Source organism: Callithrix jacchus, chromosome 8 (genome assembly GCF_049354715.1).
Source record: "Callithrix jacchus isolate 240 chromosome 8, calJac240_pri, whole genome shotgun sequence".
In the NCBI taxonomy this organism is placed as follows: Eukaryota; Metazoa; Chordata; class Mammalia; order Primates; family Cebidae; genus Callithrix; species Callithrix jacchus.
Window position 1 is genome coordinate 41,615,885 of NC_133509.1, and position 20,875 is coordinate 41,636,759.

Below are 20,875 nucleotides of genomic sequence, written 5' to 3' on the forward strand. Positions count from 1 at the left end.
CTGTTAATTATTAGTCAGCAAGAAGGAGCCAGATTTCTTCTCCTGCCGCTCTAGCCCCACAGCCAAGCCTCTGCCCTGCTCTGCTCCTAGCTTGCGGAGTGGTGGGTCCAAGGGACTTTTGCTATAGGCTGCCAAGAATCTAGGCTACTTTTGCTGAGGGTTGTTCTGTTCTGTACTTGAGCCTTGGGGCACAGGTTAGCCCAGTACACAAATCAGAGCTCTACAGTCTCTTTTCATATAAATACTCTACCTAATTAGGCAAGATATTTTATAAGCTAAAAAATCTACGAAGATCTTACTTTATCAAACACATTGGGGAGAAAATGATTATTTTCTGTTATTTTTAATACCTTTCTCCTGGGCAAAACTACCTCACCCTTACTATCTTGTAAGTTCTATCTGGAAGCCCCATCTAACTTCATTTCACAAAATAGCCAAAATCCTCCTCTATGGGAACTTTTCTGAGCTCTATTTAGCAAACCACCATTTAAGTTTACACATAACTGTGAGTTCAAAGGTAGACCATTCTTCTAATAGATTGCTACAGTTTAACAAATTAGAAATTAAAGCATTGACTATATTTGATGAAGCCAATGGATCCTGATTTGCAATTTAATTCTGTAAACTACTTTTGAGCCTATACTTGGTATATGTAAGAATCAATATTATTTATGTGCTGGAGGCCCCTGTGCTGGGAGTCCAGCTCTTTCTTCTGTTACCATTCCCTGAACTGTATCTGGCCCTGACTACTGCCATACTGCTCCCTGCACATGGCAATAACCTATGGGCAGTTTTCCAAGTTTAGGATTAGGGTTGGAGAGAGTGAATGATCAATATAATAGTTTCTTCCCCAAGAAGTTCACACTCAAGCCAAGATTAATGCATGCATAAGTAGCTATGATACAAGTAGACATCCTTTAACTACAGCTTATGTTTTGTGGCTTTTAAAAGGAAATACGGGTCATGGGGAGCGGGGAGCGTTTGGTTGGCCAACACCGGTGGGCCAACAGTGAAGAGGTGGTGTCAATGGTAAAAGAAGAGGTGGCAGCACCAATAAGGAGATCGGAAACGCGAGCCGGGATGGTAAATGGTTGGACCCACCGGGCCTCTGTTGTTTCCAGGGAACGTTTGACTGGAGGAACGTTTGGAGCCGCTGCTTTTGGACTAACTCTTCTGAAAGGTGGGCAGCCTAAAAAGCCAGTTGATACCACTTGCTAATGGAGTGGTGAGTTAGATGGCTCCTCCAGCTGATGGCGTGTTGAGGTACATGGGCCAGCTGTAGCGAGGGCATTAGATCCAGAGGGGGCGCTCTAGAAGAGTGGCCACCAGCACAATGGGTCAGCGTGTCACCAACTGCCACGACCCTGGGATGGAGTAGCAGACCCTGGGATGGAGTAGCAGAAATGGAATCCACCCCGGGATGGAGCAGCAGGAATGGAGCTCTTGACCCCAGCAGCAAGTCGCACAGCAGGCAGGGTGCAGGCCGCAGTGAGGAGATGATGCCACCCTGTGGTAAGCCAGGTAGGAACCTACTCGTCAGTGGGACCAAGAAGGTGGAGGCTGCTACTGAGGCCTGCCCTCTGCTGACGTCCTCGGGAGATGCACGGAGAGAATCCATGTTCAATGCCTAGACGTCTTCCTTGCAGGGGTTGGAAGAACTGTTCAGGTGCTACGAGGATGAGCAGGAGGATGCAATTTTGGAGGAAGGCATGGAATGTCTTTGCGATGACCTGTGTGTCGACCTCACAGAATTCCGAATTCAGCTCTGGGGTTAGAAGTTCCAGGTTGCAACCACGTGCAGATGTACCAGGAAGGAGTTTCTGATGGCTGCAAAGCAATAAATGCAGACAGCATTGACGGAATCCGTGCACAATTCGTTGGTCTCTTAATAAGCTAAACAACTGGATAAATTCAAGGATCTCTATCTGTTAACATTTCACTTTAGCCTGGATGCTGAAGGGCAGCAGTGATTGCATCGCGAAATAGCCATTGCACGGTGCAAACTAGTGTTTACCCAGAAGCTAGTCTCTACCCAGAACTTCCTAAGGTATTAGACCAATGGCTGAACTTCCTAAGAGAGAACTCCTTGGGGACCAAGGGCATCTCCCGGGACACTTAGAACAGGTTCTTTAAGTTCACTGAGATGAAGTCTTGACCTCAGCAACTATGGCAAAGATGAGGCCTGGCCAAGCCTATTCGATATCTTTGTGGAGTGGGAAATGGAACAAAGGAAAAGAGAAGGGGAAGGGAGAGGTGCACTCAGCCCCAGGTCTGAGGATTTGTGTCTCAAGAAGGCAACTTAGCTCTCTGTCCCAGAAGCAGCAGCAAGGATCTGCCACTGCCCTGCAGCCGACCAAGGCATTAGGACCTTTCTGGAAATTACTGAAGATCTGGATATTCCCTATTTTACATCTTTCTTTGCCTTGTATCCGAAAGGGCTCTAAAATGCTTTATCATATTTTAGGCATTTTCTTCATTTTTCGGTTATTTCATTTCTTTTTTGGGGGTGGGGGAGTCTCCCAAAATATTTGAACCTGGCTACATACATGTTGTGTATTTTTGTTTGAAGTCTTCAGATAGAATGAGCCCACTCTTTCTTGCACAAATTAGATTTGTGTGTTGCAGGGGGTGGTGTAGAATAGGGAAGAGGGATAGGACTATTAGGTTGAATTAACATCACAAAATGGTAACGGTGTCAGATCTCAGTTTTGTATATTGTTTTTCAGGGCAGGTCTGTGCTGTGTGTAGTGCTGTTTACATGGTTGAATTTAGGCTGTAAGGATTATTTTTAAAGATTTACACAGATTTTAATAAAAGCATTAACTGTTAACCACACTTGCATTAATTCCCAGACAATTCAGAGCTCTGGGAGAGCTAGGGCCAGTCATGAGCCTTCTTAGTCTGGCAACAACCCCATTTTAAGCTAGTTTATCCAAAACCCTTATTTCCCTCACTTCTTTTTGAGTCTTTCTTTGAATGATTGCATTTCATGTTGGGTTTATTCAACAATATGTTGAACCTGTCAGTCAAGTGGACATATTTTTAAGAACACATTGTACTGAGAACCACTTGAGCACTGAATGCAGAGAAAGCAGCATTACTTCAGTTTTGCTAGAAGTAGACTTCTTGGATACTTTTCTGTCTTTGATGAAGTTTATATTTTTATGTTGTAAGTGGAAATACTTTTTTTTCCTCTTTTTTCATTTGCCTTGGAGCCAAAGTTTCTGTTCCTGGTCGTAGGGAAACTGCCTGCGGGCCACCTGACTTAAAAAAATATTGTGGTATGCAGCTCAGCTTGAATTAAAAACAAGTGCAGGAGCTGGGGATTGGTCTGAACTCTGCCAAACAGATATCTAAGTGTATGTAACTCTTAAATGTGTGCCCGTTCCCTTCTTGCCACATCCACATTGTCACTTAACTCCCAGGAGGTTTTTATTACTTCTTTGCTAATGTCAGGCTGCAAGGTACATGGATGGGGTTTGGTCAAGGAATAGGCTGAGGCGGATACCCAGGCCTGCATGACTCAGTGAGTTTGGTGTGCAAGCACACACTTCCACTTGTTATATAACCTGTTTGTGTAAGTTTGTACTTGGCTCTGAGCACTATTGCTGTAAAGGTTTAACTGCCCTATTGACGCTGTGCACAGGAGACATGGCTCTTGGGGCTTGGCTCAGCTCAACATAGCCGGCGTGCCGGCACACAGAAAAAGAGGGAGTCAGAACTGTCCATCTGAGAGGATCCAAGATACAGTTCCACTCACTCATGTCCAGAGAAAGAAAGAGTTAAACTCCTGATCCTGAAGCTAAGGGAGAGCAGGCCATGCAGCTGCAGGTGTGGGCAGCGGCAGGGGCCACAGAGCCAGAGCCGACAGCCCAGATAAAGGCGAAGTGTAGAGAGCTAGTGTGAGAAAGCTGTTGATGAAAGCTGCTGCTGAATAAAATCATCTTTCACCTGCGTATGGCCCCCTTAGTGTTCTCTCTGCTCCTCCACCCGCTCCCTCCAGATTTCAACATGACCTTTGGTATAGTCATGAACCTGACAATTGGCGATGTCAGCAGGATGAGGTGAGTGGGTCTCTGGCCCCTGAGGACTCTAGGGTCAGCTATGTGGCCACAGCATGAGCTGTACCTGGTGGCAGCAGTGCTGCTTGGACAAGACCCAGCAGAAATGCGGGAGGCAGTAGACAGGTCTCCTGCAAGAGTAGGGAAAGCACTGAAGCAGCTGGAATCACACAGCACCAAGAAGGAATGCGCCTTCACTGGCAGAGTCCAGTGGGCTTTCTGACTGCATTGTAGGAAGTGCATGCTCAGTCCTACAGGTAAGGGACCTCCTGGCACAAGCTGTGCCCCCGGGGGCCCAAGTGCACAGCCTGGAGCAGGACCTGGGGGTGGGGGACCTTCAGGCACAAGCAGGGCACTTGGAAGAAGAAGAGTTAGAAACAGCTGTCAGGGCGACCTTGAGCCCATCCTCCTGGCTGGACACACCCATTTGGTCTGATGTGGAGGAGAAAGAGGCTCCTCCACTGCGAGATTGTCCTGTGATCCATCAGTAGGTAGAACATAAGCAGCCGATGGGGCCCCAGGGGAGAGCCCAGCCTTGTCCCCCACCATGGTGGACGATACCTCTTACAATGCTCATACCCCCACTGAGTTGAGGGAATTAGGTAAACAGTCTGGCAGCGTCCAAAGGAGCTGATAGCATTTCTTGCTCCACCTCTGAGATGGAGAAGCTGGCTTCTATCACAACTCACCCAATCCCCCGCTTCCTCTGTGGCAGTAGCTGGGCCAAGGTTAGCACAAGGGCAAGTTGACTACATGTCAATCAAGTGGCTGATGGCAGCCGTACGGACTGTTTGGAATGATGCCAAGAGATACCAGAAACTGAGTAAATGGCAATCATATATTGATTTGGTGCAGGTACTCCAGGAGACGGGTACGCAGCAAGCCGTTTGATCGGAATACCTGGGGGCCATATGATGAGCCCTTTACCTCTCACATGCGTGATCTTGTGCTGAGTTCTGCATGAATGCTTTTGGCTCTCTAGCTGCTGTTCTGACCCAGTATGTGGGGCACTGCATACAAGAGGTGACTACCGCTATGGTGGAACCATTGGTGGAACCTGGGAGTCCATGCCATAAAGAAGGAAAGGTGTTCCATTCACAGGTAACCATCCCACAAGATTAAAAGGGCCCCAGTGGGTGACCTGCATACAGATGTGGATTGATTTACTTGCAGCTGGAGTTGCTAGGAATAAAATTGACAGGCAACCCAGAGGAATGCTGTTGGCTCTATGGAGGCAATTGTCCTGGGAGCAGCAATTCCAAAGAATGCCCAAGCAGGGGCAAGACAACGTTATTCAACCCAGCCCCACCTGGAAACTTCAGCTCAAGGACTATTGGCAGACAGGCAGAGATATTGGGCCTTTCCTGTTTGATTAGGGAACTGGCTAAGGTGCTCAACTGTGGGGGGACCTAGACAATTGGAGGCTATATATGAAGCTGGCAATCCTCTGGTTCCCCACTGATGTACAGTGGGTCCTAGTACTGGTAGACACTGGTGCAAACTGCAGTCTGGTTTATGGGAACCTGGATTAGTTTCCGGGCAAAGCTGCATACATTGACAGTTATGGGGGCCAGTCAGTGATGGTGAATCCTGTGTCTCTGCATCTTGGTGTTGGGTGCTTGCCTCCCCACCTGTATACTGTGTATGCTTGTCCTACACCTGAACATATTCTGGGGGTGGACATTTTGCATGGTCTGGACTTACACACCACAGCCAGAGAATTTGGACTCCTGGTTCTTGCAGTAAAGCTGGTGCTGTATGGGCATACACATCACCAGCCCCAAGTTCTGCCACAACCCCCACAAGTTACTTCCACTCAGCAATACCGCTAACTTGGTGGGGAGTGACATACAGAGGTAACTGAGACTAGTAAGAAGTTAGAGGAGGTGCAAATAGTGTGTGGCACCCATAACCCCTACGATTCTCTGGTATGGCCAGTCAAAAAAAGCCTGATGGGACTTGGCAGATGACAGTGGATTATCAGGAAGTGAATAAGCTAACACCTCCTCTGCATGCAGCTGGACCTTCCATCATAGACTTGATGGACCGCTTGACAGTGGAATTGGGACAGTACCACTTTGTGATAGGACTTGGCTAACGCATTCTTCTCCATTGACATTGCTCCAGAGAGCCAGGAACAGTGTGCTTTCATGGGAGGATGACAACGGACTATTACAGTGTTACTCTGGGGCATATGCATATCCTCACCATATGTCATGGTCTTGTTAATGATGTTATATTAACCTCTGATTCTCTTGCAGGTTTAGAAGCAGCAGTGCCCCTCTTGCCTGGGATTGGGATGATGCGGCTGTGATAGCCTTCCTAGTAGCCAAGTAGGCTATTGAGCAAGCACAAGCCTTATGAGTAGTTGACCAGAGGTGCTCATTTAAGCTAGATGTGCATGTGACCACTGAGAGTTTCAGTTAGGGCCTGTGGGAGCACACAGAGCATCTGAGTACGCCAGTGCTTTTGATTCCAATTATGGAAGGGAGCTGAGCTCCGGTATTCCTTGATAAAGAAGAAGTTAGTAATAATAAGATGGGTCCATTCATGCATAACCACCCCCCGGGCTGGGAAAGCAGTTAGTAACAGTATATACTGCCCTTTCTGGCTCATAAGAGCATGGCAGGATGGGCTGCAGCCGTCGTACAGACAACTTACCCGACAGCAGGGTGGGTACACTCATGAGTAATGACCCCATGAACTGGGGCAGCACAGACATCCACTTTAGTAAACTGGGTGCCTACTTAGAGCAGTGAAGTACACTGATTTCAGGTCCTGTAGCAGCAGAGTTACAGGAAGTCTTGGGACCTGTAGTCCTAATGAAAAGTAAGGCCATGGGGCCTGAAGCACCCCTAAATCCTAAGCCTTCACTGTTGGGAAAGGCATCCACCCATTCCTAATAGGGCACCGTACACAGATAGATGTAGGTGAGGAGCTACTTTTGCTGGATTGCTGCCCCAATCCAGCCTAGTACTAACACCATATGGCTTAAAACCAGGTGTAGGCAAAGTAGCTAATGATCTGAAATCAGCGCAATATGAACAGTAATCACTAAGGAGGTTGACACTTATGGTAATCTATGCCAATAGCTGGCAGTTTATTGAAGCTTGTGTATATGATGGGCTTGTGTGCACAGAGCCTATGTATAGGCTTATGTGCCCAGAAGCCTATGTGTATGTATCAGGCCTGTGTGCCCAAAGTTTGTATGCCAGGCCTGTGTGTCCAAGGCCTATGTCTCCCTTGGCCTAAGTGATAGAGTGTAAGGTGCACGAATGTCCTTGGTAAATGAATAGGCTGATGCGGATATCCAAGCGAGTTTGTTGCACAAGTGCGCACCTTCACTTGTTATATAACCTGTTTATGTAAGTTCATATTTGGCTCTGAACTGCCATTATCTGTAAAAGGTATAACTGCCCTGTTGATGCTGTGCACAAGAGATGTGTCTCTTGGGGCTCAGTTCAGCTTAACATGATTTGACATGGTGGGTGCACTGGTGCCCAGAGAAAGAGAGAGTCAGAGCTAGCCATTTTGGTAGACTGACAGAAGGGAGCCAGGATACAGCTCGTCTCACTCATGCCCAGAGAGAAAAAGAGTTAAACTGCTGACCCTGAAGCCAAGGGAGAGCGGGCCATGCAGATGCAGGTGTGGGAGCAGACAGCCCAGATAAAGGCGAACCGCGTAGAAAGCGAGTGTGAGAAAGCTGTGGATGAGGGTGGCTGCTGAATAAAATCATCTTTCACCTGCCTCTGCCCCCTGAGTGTTCTCTCTGCTAATCCACCCACTCCTTCCAGACCTCATCATGACCTTTGGTGTAATCATGAACCTGACACAGGCTCATCTAGGGGTCATGTGATATGTGATAACTGTTTAAGGTTTACATGACTTTCCTTTCCCTACCCCCAAGTATGTGTGTGTATATACATGTAAAATATGTATATACCATATTCCTTTCTTTCTTTGCCTGCTAAAACCAACCATAAAAGAGGGAGCTGCCTTCAATACCTAAAGTATAAGAAGAGTGCCAGGGATGGTCATTAGGGAGGGTTACACATCTGAATTTGGACCATTTTACTAAAGAGGACTTGAGTTTACCCAGCCCTTTCCTCACAGGAGGGAGATTTTAGGTCCCCTGACTTCACCAGCTCACTCCATGGGGCCTGCTTTGGCAAAGCTGCCACAGCGGCCTGTGGAGCTGACTCTGGTCCCATCTGGTTTCAGTACAAGGTGGGTTCACTTTTTGTTTTTCTGTTTAAAAATTATGTCCTCAGAAAACTGTAGTGGAAGAGTGGGTGGCAGGAACTTGCATACTTCAGCTTCCAACACTTCGGAATAGATTAAAAGCAGAATCTTTTAAATGAAAACTTATAAAAATAAAAAATAAAAGGCCAATACAACAGCCAGGCTGCAGAGAAGACAGTGTCTCAGGTTTTACAGAAGCCTAAAGAAAGCCTGTGAGGAAGACAGTTATGAACCTTGCCTCAAATTGTAGTAGCTTGGTTAATTAATTAGTATTACAGCCATTGTGACCAATGAAGGATCGCTGTTTGTAATATGTAATGTGTTCATATAAATAAAAAGTCACAAAGAACTCAAAACACAAATGACAAATGGGCAAAATATTTGAGAGTTATCTCAAACGTCGTAGCATAAAATCAGTAAATATTTGTAAAACAAGTTCAACTTTACCAGCAAGAACAGCAAAATGAATTAAGCAATGTTGTATCATAGTTTGCTTAGAATATCTGCAAATGTTTTAAAAGCGTACAAACTGATGTTGTTGCTCTGTGGTACACTAATAAATATTCATCAACTGAATCAATAAGTGGAGAGATGGATTGATGACTATTAGGGAAAACGTGACGTACAAAACCATGGTTGAAATCTATGCCTATGAATTAAGGTACATACAGATATATGAAAAAGTACGAATGGGAGCAATAGCTCTTTACCTTTGGATTCCATATCTGTAAAATGAAGAAAATAAATGTATTACTTAAGATTCTTTCGTATTTTTTCCCTAATTTTCTTTTCCCTACAAATTTTTGTAATAGCGTTAATTTCCTGTGTTTTTGAAATAAAACTATAAAATAGGGGCTTAAAAGTGTTAAAAAATGGTAAATTGGACATAAATTACTCTGGTGGGCTGGGAGACTAGACAGTTCAAGAAATGGTAATGGATGAGCTTGAATCTCACAATTGCCTGTAGTACAAATTAACTTATTAGCTGTACCTAGACTTGAAAGGTAGACTATGGAGAGTGAGCCCTGTGACTGTAATCCGAGTCTTAGGGTCTAGTGCAAGATTTTCAGGTCAGTAGGTAGTAGTCCAACATGATCCATTTGAGAAGGACATCCTGAACAATGAGGATTCTATTTGTGATTCATCTCTACTGTAGTGGCATATTCCCTGAAATGTCTTTACTCTTAATGAATTTTCTTTGTGCATTTGAATCAATAGAGTAGGCTGGCCTGGAATGGAAAGGATGAGGGGTAATAGTCCTGAGAAAGAAACCAGAGAGAATGGGAACAGCCAGGACTTGTAAAGATGAAAGAAAACTGAGACCTACCAGTAGTGAAGAGATGGGAAGTAGAGCTGCCTGCATAGTTGAGTACATAGAAACTGTGCAGTGTGGTTAAAAGTGTGCTCCTATTTCAGAACTACCAGACTTCCTTCTAAAAATGCAGATTTCTGAGCTTAACTCAGAACTACTGAATCCCAGTCCTTGAGGATGCACATTTTAAACATTTCAAAGTGATTGCCATGCACTTTAAAAAGGTTTGAGAACCATCAAACATCAGCATGCTTAAGAAACATCAGGAAGTTTATAAAGAAATTATGTATTCGTGGATCAGATCCTATCACTAGAAATTCTGATGCACTGAAGCTGGGATGTTATCACAGTCTATATTTTAGCAAGCATCAGGTAGTTCACAGATCCTACTTTGGGAAACAATGTTACGGGTTCTTTGAATAAAGTTAAACAGTGGCATAACAACAAAGAATCAGAGGACCAGACTGTGATTCAAAATTAAGCACAGCATCAGTAACCTCAATGGCACACTGATTCCTTCTTTGTTTATTCGTTTATTTTTGTGACACTCCAATCCTGGTGAATTTGTTTAATATTTAAATAGACCTAATGTGAGAATTCTGTGAGATAACCTTGTTCTTTCTCTTCCCCATACCATCACTATGGGTTATAACAGCAGGGAGCGACTTTTGTGAACTCACTGCCAGAATGGAAGAAGTGATTTCACCTGATTGATAAACCTCCCAGCATTCTTCAACAGTTGGGTACACCTGAAACCTGCATCAGGAATAGCTAGTCTCATAGTATCAAACACCTTCCTTCTAGCTGGCTCAGCTTTTAAGACTGGAAACCTGAACAAAGAAAGAACTAGGCTCCCGAAAAAAAGAAAAAGAAAAGAGTTGAGTTTTCTCTTACTGGCTCCAGAAGGAACTCCTAAGAGTAAGTACCTACTCAGGTAACAAGTGATTGTTGACTGTCATTTGCCTGAAATTTTTACTGGTGGAGATCCAGGGAAATGAGCACTTTGAAACTCTCATGGAAAAAATTTTGGTTTTAGCACAGCATAACTCGGTGGTAATTCAGACCTTGGACAAAATTGTAACAAAAAGGGCCTCTTTTCTATCTCCTCCCCTGTTTCCTCACTCCACTCCTCACCATGCACAGACATTTTAATTATTCTAGTATTCTTTCCCTAGAAAGTAACAGCGTGCACCGGCAAGGAATGTTCAAAGTAAAACCAGTATTTTAGGCTTAAGACAACAGGATTTGAGCCTACATAAAATTCTTTCATTGATTTTGAGGAACGATACTTTATTGTTTTATTACCATTTTCTTTTTTGCCCTTTCTAAATTTTTAGAAACTTAAAGCACAGTCACCTGTCTTTGCTGAGATAAGTTAAAGATGGAAAAGCTTTTTGCTCAATAATGTGTAATTACCATGTTTTCAGGAAACTAAGGCATTCTTTGAGCTGGGCACGGGTGGTAGCAGTTGGATCGAAAGATGATGATTGAGGATGCTTATCCAATAAATTCTCCGCCCAAGAGTCTCTTGCCAGAATTTTATTTGCTGAAAATTAGGATGGTTTTAAAATTTTGTTTTCATAAGAACAATTGGCTGTTCACATTCAACCCTGTCTTCCCCTGTGTTTTGTTTACGCTTTTGAAAGCCAATCCATCACAGAAACAACAGGGACACAAATCAGTGGAGTCTTCAGCCCCTGCCTGTGCTGCTCTCACAGGCTAAGCTGCAGCTCCAGGGAGACGAGCAGGTATTTGGCCTCAAGCCCAGTTTTCTTCCTTTTGTCAACAAACCGTTTATTTCCCTACTCACATTCTTTTTCCTCGCTCTCCTATCACAAGTCAGGTTTCCTTGTTAGCAGTCTGTTTGGTTAAGACAGAGGTGAAAAACAGTAATTTAACCTTCAGTCTTTCATAGTTTACGAAGTCTCCCACTCCCTCAGACACAGCATCAGTCCATGACCTTGATGTTTTTATGTGTCACTATTGAGTCATTTTAAAGTCTGTCCCTGGATGTGACAGCCAAGGCAGTGCTGAGCACAGGGACTGTCCCCATCCTCATAGCTGATAGTACACACACGTTGTCTAGGGATAGTGGAGACTGCACTCCCATTTTCTGGTGACTGCTGGGTCCCACAGAGACTCAGAAATGGGCTCCTTTCCAAGGCAAAGACAAATGGCAAAGTGAGGATTCTGAAGCCAGATGCTTCTTCCTGAAAGTGCCTGTCATCAGAGAGCCTCTCTCCCCCACACCATGGAACTTATCTGCTACTGTAAGTCATGGGCTTGTGAATGTGTTTGGGGCATTGCACAGAGCTTTAGAGTACTTCTGAAAATGGTGAGACGAGCAGTTTTCAACAGTGACAGTATATATGTTTTCATGGCTCTGCAAAAGGCAGAAGTGAACGTGAGATTTCTTTCTCCAATTTTAGTTGATTTCTGATGATAAGTGAAGTATCGGAAGTGCTGTAATTCATGTGAATTTAACAATATAGGATTGAACCAATTATTTCCTAACTCGCCATTTTTTTCCCCTAAAGTTTTGCAAACTCGCATTTTCATGTTACTACAGAGCCATGGTTAAATGTGTGTGTTCTGGGCTTAGTTTCTGACTTAGACCACTTACTAGCTATGGGAGCCTGAGCAGGTTACATAATTATGGTGTCTCAATTACTTTGATTAAAAAGTGGGGGTTTAAAATAATGCTTTACCTGTAGAGTTGTTGTGAGGACGAAATGTTCGTATGCTCAGTGATGTGTCTGGCACTTTATAAACAAACTTCAGTCATTGGCATGAATATCAGAAGAATCTACTTGTTGTCCTAGGTGACCATGTATGCCTCAGTGAATCCGTGCCTTTAGGGTAGACCTCGATTGGCTGAGTAGTGAATTAACTTCCTAATTGGAATCAGGGAAGAATTCTCAGAGGACAAATTCTTGGAGCTGCTTAGGTGTTTATTTCTAAACAGAATGCGATTAAGCTTATCTCTATTCCAGGCCAGCACGTGTCCATCTCCAATACCACCATGTGACTGGAAGCATGCTGTAATATTCCAAGAAACTGACACAATCTTTTTTTGGGAAAATTGTTAATTTTGGATTGTATTTAGGTATATACAGTAGGCATAAATCACAGTTTCCACAAATAAGATTGAGAGTCTGTTGGTACTCACAGTCTTTATTCAAGGGCATGACCCAGTTGTTCTTTATACTGAAAAATATTTTCAGTATAAAATGTTTTTTATACTGAAAAATATTTTACCATTTATTTCATATTGGATATTAAGGTTATTTCTATAATATTGTTAAGATAACACCACAGCATATAACTTTACACAAAATCTCTTTCCCTTTCTCTTGGATTCTTCCTCTAGTCATCAACTTAAAAAGCAGAACTAGGCTGGGTGCAGTGGCTCACGCCTATAATCTCAGCACTCAGAGAGGCCCAGGTGCTGGATCACATGAGGTCAGGAGTTTGAAACCAGTCTGGTCAACATGATGAAACCCTGTCTCTACCAAAAAAAAAAAAAAAAAAAAAAATTAGCCAGAGATGGTGGTTCGCGTCTGTAATCCCAGCTACTTGGGAGGCTGAGGCTGGAGAATCACTTGAACCCAGGAGGCAGAGGTTGCAGTAAGCCGAGATAGCACCATTGTACTCCAGCATGAGCAACAAGAGCAAAACTCTATCTCAAAAAAGTAAATAAAAAGAAAAATTATATTCATAATTGCTAACTTGATTATTCTCATAAAACATTAGCTCCTTGGTGTAGAAGGTCGATTAAGAATAAAAATGTAGCTTTTGGAGGAGGATACAAAGCATAGCAACAGCATGTTGGAGTTTCTCCATAAGAGAAACAATTATTTTCTCAAAAAATATTAACTTAGTATTTTGCATGTTACAGGCACTCTATTAGGCCATGACAGTAGAATGGTGATTAAAAAGACACAGTCCTTGTCCTCTTAGTGTTTGAATCTAGTATGGGAGTCATTTTAATCAAATAATTGCACAAATAAATAATAAACCACACTTCTGTTAATAGCTGCAACAGTAAAATGTGCATGTGCAGAGAACGTTTAACTATGGGAGTGACCAAGGCAAGAGGCTAGTGGAAGTCATATTTGAGATGAGTTTTCAAGGATGGGCAGGAATTAAAGTAGGGCGCTGGGTGTTTTCTGGGCAGTGGGAGAGCATCCGAGTTAGCCCTGTGGTAGGAGGGGAAAGGCTCTTGGAAGACAAGAAAACCGTGCTATGGTAGGTAGGACACAGACATTGAGGCAGCTTTCTTCTATGACAGGAAAGAACACTGCTCTAGAAAGTTTACTTAAATGTGAATGGGAGAATTGAATCAATGTCTTTGTTATTTTTACTCTGCAAACTTCTCAGCTACTGAACAAACTGGTTCTAATATTGGTAAAAAGGGCTTCTAAGTTGCTTACTGGGCAAGTTATGCTTATTAGAATGTTCTACTTATAATAAGAAAAAGGAGCTGCCATGTTATTATATAGCTCTTTTTAAAAGGAAATTCATATCTGCAACTTTATGTCAGTAAAAGACATTTCATTGTCAAGATGACCTCTGAGCGAATATAAACATTCTGGTTGACATTAAAGTTGGCCAGTTCTCTGTGGAGACTATATATTGCATATGAAAGAAAAATTGCTTAAACATTTCTTATTCTCAGAGTTCTCCAATCTAATAACTTCTTTAGTGGGATATCAACTTTCTAAATGTCAGGGCAAATCACAGCTGTTTATGACTTAGTCTTTCTTGAGCTATTAAAGATTCAAAATGCCGGTCCTTTCACTTTGGCATGGAGATAGTGGTGAGTAGAGTTTGCACTGCTTTGGGTCCATATAGATGCTCATATGTGATAAGTGGGTGTGTTATGGCCATCTAACATTTTCATAGCACTTTACATTTTCTAAAGCATCTTCCTGTCTCTTGTTGTATTAAACGTCCTGTTTTAGAATCAGATGGACTTTAAGGGTCATTTGATTTAAAGGGGGTTTTAATGGAAAAAAAAAATGTGTGTCATGTAACCTAAGACAGTATTCACTAACTGCAAGTTTTGAGTTACTTGGTTAAAAATCAGTTTAGGGGGTTGTGATTAGGATTTTAAAAGTATAATATATTGAAATGCAGTAATAATGTTTTCTGAAACTTTTGTTTCAGCAGCATTTATGTTTGTAAGCATAAGAAGGTGTTTATTTGGTCATGCTTGAAATATAAATACTATGATAAAGTGAACAAGTAATGATATTACTGATTTTTAAAAAGCATTGGGTTTGATGAACTTTGTTCAAACTGCAACCTTGCAACCCACTAGCTAAGTGACTGTTGGAAAGTCACATAAATTGCAACATAGTCTCATTCTGAACTGGGACTAAAACCAATTGTATGAATCTGGCTTGAGTTATAATGAGGACACAGATGAAAAAGGTTCCCAGAAGATGTTCCATCTATATAAATAGTTTTTGAAATGCAACACATATTCACATACAAACTGAGAGACTTACAAATGAATGGCCAGGTATTACTGACTTAATCTTACAAATGATGAAATGGAAGCCAATGGGGGCAAATGGCTAGTTCAAGACCACTTAACAAGAATGAATCACAATCAAATCCAGCTCTCCTGGCTCTTGGTCTTTTGTAATTACCTCCATTCTTGTCCCTCACCTTTGGAATTTCTTTCCCCACCTCAGGTTCTTTATTCCTTTTGATATTAAGCAGAAAATAAATAGCAACCCTATTGCGTTTTCTTAACCTAAACCTCTGATCCAGAATACTATGCTTATGTTTTTTTACAAAGGATATCCCTAACCATAAACTATTGACTTACATCAACAGAGCATGCAATATGAAAGAAAGAAACTTAATGGGATATCAGAAACTTTTCTGCTCTAAATATTTTGAGAATATAAGTATTCATTACTTACCAGAAGCGATTATTAATGGTGAAATGCATAAGTTGATCAGTAGTTCTTGTTTACTAAGCTCTTCTCTACATTGTTCGGGAGGCTTTCTGTTAACGTATTTTAATCTTAGATTTGTAAAGCATTTCCATGGGAGTGTATTCATTTGTATTTATATGTTTGTGAAGTGCAGGGGGAATAAAATACTATCCTTTCTATTCCTTGTTACTGAACTACTGCTTAATCTGTAAGATTCAGATCAAATGACTTAATTTCTGCAAAGCTGTCCCACTCACCCAGGTGGAAACAATCACATCTAAAGCACTTAGTTATACCACTCACCAAAAGGCAATGTGATTATTTGTGTGTATCTGTCACCTCTACAAGACTGATGTATCCTGAGAATCTAGACTACTGCCTGGCATATAATAGATGCCCAAAAATTATTTACTGGATTTTCTTTTTCTAAAAAGACTCTAGAAAAAAAATGTTAAGTCTCTGTGTAGCTGTCAGTGAATGTAGTAGACAGAACAATTTACAGATTCTTCCATGACCGAAGGATACATTTATGGTAGAAACGATAACGAAGAGGATTGTGACAACTTGACTCACCCTTGACCCATCCTTTAAAAGCAGCTTTGCAACCCGTGCATTGCATCATCTTCCTTCAATATTAGCTGCCTCTGCAGAGCTCACATTAGTTTCTGATGGAAACAGTTTCTTTATAGCTGCAGAGGGTAGGATTCAGTTGGAAAGTGATGATTGCACAGAAAGTAAGGGATACTGGGGGAGAGTGTGGTTCTTCCTCGGAATGGAACTCTCACCTTCAGAATAATCTCTGTTTATGAGTGCTCCAAGTCTGCTTCTTGGGCACTTTCCTCCCATGCTTACCAAACTTGGATAGCTGGTGTAAACAGGTAATTCACGGCAGATGAGCAACCAATAGCAATTTAGGTTCTAAGTTGATTAATCTAGGTAAGGACAAAGTTTATTGAAGAGAGAGAGGATGGTGCAGTTTGGTAGACTAGTCTAATAGACTAGATTTGTTTCCAGTCTTGCCATTTACCAGCTGTGTGACCTTGCAGAAGCTGTGTCATTGTTTGAAGATTCAGCTCTTCATCCGTAAAAAGGGAGAAATGATGCCTTCCCCTTTCATAAAATTGTTGTGAAGCTCAACTTAAGAAATAAATAGCTAAATGTTTTTAAATGTAAGATGCTATTATTAACCTTTTTCCATTTATATTTTTATGAATTAAGGAAATAATGACAGAGCAAATTAAGGAAATAGTGACAGGGTGTACTATATTTTTAGCCTATAGTAAGGATAAGTTTTAGTGTGGGATAATCATTTAGACAACGATGCTGTTTATTATCTTGTGCTGTTTAGCCTAAATAATTATGTAATTTTCACTGAAAATTTAGTAAACTTGATATGCCATGCAAACTGGCTTTTATTTCGAAAAGCTAAAAGAAAGAGGTATCCTTTCCTAATCCCAAAGAAAGCCTAAATTTCATTTGACTAAAATCATAGACTTTGGAATGTTGAATCATTTTGAACACAAAATTTGAACACCAATTCTTATCACAATCAAAGTTTACTTTTTAAAGCACAAATAAATTGTCGATATCTGAAATTAATGTTTCCCTTTAAGATGGAATGTTGTCTATAAACTATGTGTTTAGGGTATATGGTTATATGTATTTTCTAGCCTGCCTGTAACTAAGAATCTCACGGTGAGATGGGATTTAAGCTATCAATAGAAAATTGTGCTTTCACAGCTGTTAATGGGCCAAATATTGAATCAAAATGTTGTTTCTGTCAATGGTTCTTATAAAGAGAGAAAAGCACTTAGTTTCATGGGGCATGTCACAGAACAAAGGGAGTCTGTTTACATTATTTTGTGTCTTCAATGGAGGGAATAAATGTAACCAGGTGATGTGGCTGGACGTTTATGGATTTTTACAGTAATTACATTAGATTCTTATTTCAGATAGTCTCTCATAGGGTAGGTATCCTCCCAAAATAAAGATAAAAGAAAGTACATATCTTTTCATGTTACAAAAAGGTACCTGCTGCAGTCTATAAAAGAGGAAGCAAAAACAAGATGCTTTATTGGGGACCTGTCAAGATTTCAAACCCCAAAGGGTCTGTGTTTGGCAACACAGCCTGTCTTTCCCAGGAGCCAGAGATTTGTTTTCTCTGTAGCAGTTAGCATTTGCCACACACCTGGATTTGGAAGGACTTCTGAGGTGAGAAAAAAACTCATTTTAGAGCTTTGGTACAAAGCCCCTTGTCAAGCAGAATAGAAGTGTGCTTGCATGTTAAATTCTGGCTTTTCTTAAACTCCTTGGAAAGACAGCCTAGCCCTTTTGTTTACATTTTAAACACACAGCTCTCCCTGTAAAACTGCAGACTCTGAGAATCTGCCTCATTTAATTTGTAGTGTCAGGAGAAACAATCCCTGTGAAAATGTAAACACCAGACTATTATTTACCAGTGACACCGGCTCTCAGCCTAATGTTCAGGTGTCTCCAAAAACAATTTTAAAGAAAGATCTTCCTTGGGAAAGGTCTCCATTCCTGACCAGGTGCCTCTCTTTTGTTACCATTGCTGGCTGGGCTTGGAAAATATGAAATGACTTGGCAGACAAGGCTTCCTTATCTGACTCCAAGGACTTGGTGCCCTTGAAGAGCAACCGTAGATTTTGGTTCAAACCCCAGTGGGAATGCAATGTATTTTTAAAAGAAACCTGTCTGGGAGTTTACAAGGCATTTTTGTAAGTAATGAATGCATTTGGCCAGGAGCAATACTATTCTTGTTGATTAAAACAAGATGATTTAATTTTTTATTAGTGGGGGAAGTATGACTCAGATGCTAAAGCAGAGGTGCTTTCTGAAGAAGGTTTAGTGGGCAGAATCATTGATTTCCCAGAGTTTAATATAAAACAGTCATCTTCAAGGGAGGGTGTTCAATTGTGAAATGGAAACAAACATTTGTAGGGTTTGGAATTGCAAGCCCTGGATTTGTATAATGGCTGTATGATCTTAGGGAAACCATTTGATTTTTGAAATTTCAGTTTTCTCACCTGTGAGAATAATTATTTTCCTATCTTTTATTCTATAGGTCAAAAAAGGGATATGATGTTTTAAAGTGTTCTATGTATATTAAAGCAGTGTGATATCACTACTAATACTATTGAGTGAGGAAAGAAAACACATAGAGAATAATGAAATAGAAATATTTGTTGTATCCTATATTCCATGATAGTTATTATTCTATGTATTAAAGAGATAAGGATACAGGACACAGTTGCTGGCCTCCAAAAGCATGCCTAGTAGGGAGGTCGGCTTGTCAGAAATACTGCAAGGCAGTGTGGTAAATGGAATAATAGAGATATCTGCCAGATTCTAGGCCAGCACCAAAAAGGAAGCAAGTAACTTGGCTTGGTGAGTCTGGTAAGGCTTAAAAGGAAGAAGATACCCAATCTTTAATGCTCAAAGGATTGGAGGGAATTCACTTCATATTCCAGAGAGAAGGACATTTCAGAGAGAAGGGCAGGAAGGGACGGAATGGCAGGACACTATCAGCAGTCTGCCAATAGTTTCTGTGCCTATAGCTCTTCCCTTATGTGGGATAAACTGAGTTGGACTAGACAGGTAAGCAGGTGCTGGATTATGGAAAGTTTCTTTTCCTGAGTAAGCATTTTCCTCCAGAAATCGGTCTTAAGCAGATTGGCATCCATTTATTTAACCCCCACTTATACAGTATTGTGCTTTCTATATTCCAGGCACTGTTCTAAGAGCTTTATAAATGTTAACTCTTTTCACCCTCGTAACTACTAGGCAAAGTAGATACTATTTTTATTCCCATTTAATTCTGAGGAACAGGAAACAGAAAAGTTAAGTAACATTCCCAAGATGTCACAGCTAGTGAGTGATGGAATCGGGATTTAATCTAGGCTCTTGATTCCATGTTTTTAACCACTGTGCTGCCTGCCACTCAGGGTTAGTTCCATGGAGATCACTCTGGCTACTATGCAGGGAGTGTACTGGAGAAGAGACAAGGCTGTAGGCAGGGAGAACAGTTGGGATTTGGAGGTAAGAGTCCAGATAAGAAATGATGCATCAGTGAGGTAAGAGAGAGGGAATGGATGGGTTCAAAGAATATGTTTGGAGGTAGAATTGATAGTAACTAGCATGGACTGACTGTAGAGTGTAAGGAAGAAAGAGCTAAGGATCTGAGGTGTTAGGGTAGGTGATAATTCCACTAACAAGACTCTTATTAGAGGAAGAATGGGAGGAAAAATGTCAAATGGACTTGAAAGCATCTGTGGAATATGAAGATGCCATGTGCAGAGTGTAAGTGGTTATTTGAAGCTGGAATTTCCAGGGAGGGTTCTGAGCCTGAAATTTAAATTTGGGAGTCATCACTAGAAGCTATGGGTATGTATGTGATTGCCCAGGGAAGTTTTAGAAATGGATCCCTACTGGCTTGATCTGACTTGCAGTTGGTTTTGCCTCCTTTGGCATAAAGTGAAAAGAGCAGGTACCTTGGAAAAGAATTCCATGGAGGACCAGCTACCATCATGTCTCTAAGAGTAGAAGAATGAGAAGAAGCAAAGTAAATGACAGAATGAGCAAAATCATATCACTGTCTTCTGCCAGCAATTATTGGACATAAACATGTAACTACTCAGAGTTTGACAACTTCAGAAATGATAGTTTATTAAAGAAAAGTTAAAGGACATCTACGTGTTGAACATTTCAGTGTAGAGATAGAATATCTAACTACGTGGGGAAAAAAAGTTCTATTTACACTTTCTTGGAAGGATATTTGACTATGTCTACTTTCAGCTTTGTTATAAGCAAGGTCAATGTGAGTTCTTGCAGTTAGGATTAATTGTACAGTATGGTTCTTAGCACTGCGGCTTTCACAGAGTACTGGGAGGTCTAGCTTACTATTTCACCCATTGTTTAAGTAATCTTAACATACAAAAGGTTTTGTCAGTGGAATAACCAACAATTTCAGGAGAAGGTAATGTTCTTTATGTTCTCTTTGGGAAGACTTCAGATTGAAATTCAGCCTTGAGAATGACAATTACATCATGACAGGAGTCATGAAAGAAAAGGATCATACTTAGTGTTTGCTGGTAGATTTCATAGGGAGTGTATTAATCTGTTCTAATGCTTGTGGTAATAAAGACATATCTGAGACTGGGTAATTTATCAAGGAAATAGGTTTTAAAAATTCACTGTTCTGCATTTTCGAGGAGGCCTCACAGTCATGGCAGAAGGCAAAGGAAAGTGAAGGCACATCTTAGATGGCGGCAGGCAAGAGAGCTTTTATC

At 41.5% G+C, this 20,875-nt stretch overlaps 1 pseudogene; it reads left to right on the forward strand.

Moving 5' to 3' along the window:
* Positions 1-1,105: 1,105 nt before the first annotated feature.
* Positions 1,106-2,331, forward strand: LOC100404797 (DCN1-like protein 3 pseudogene; annotated as a pseudogene).
* The last annotated feature ends 18,544 nt before the right edge of the window (positions 2,332-20,875 follow it).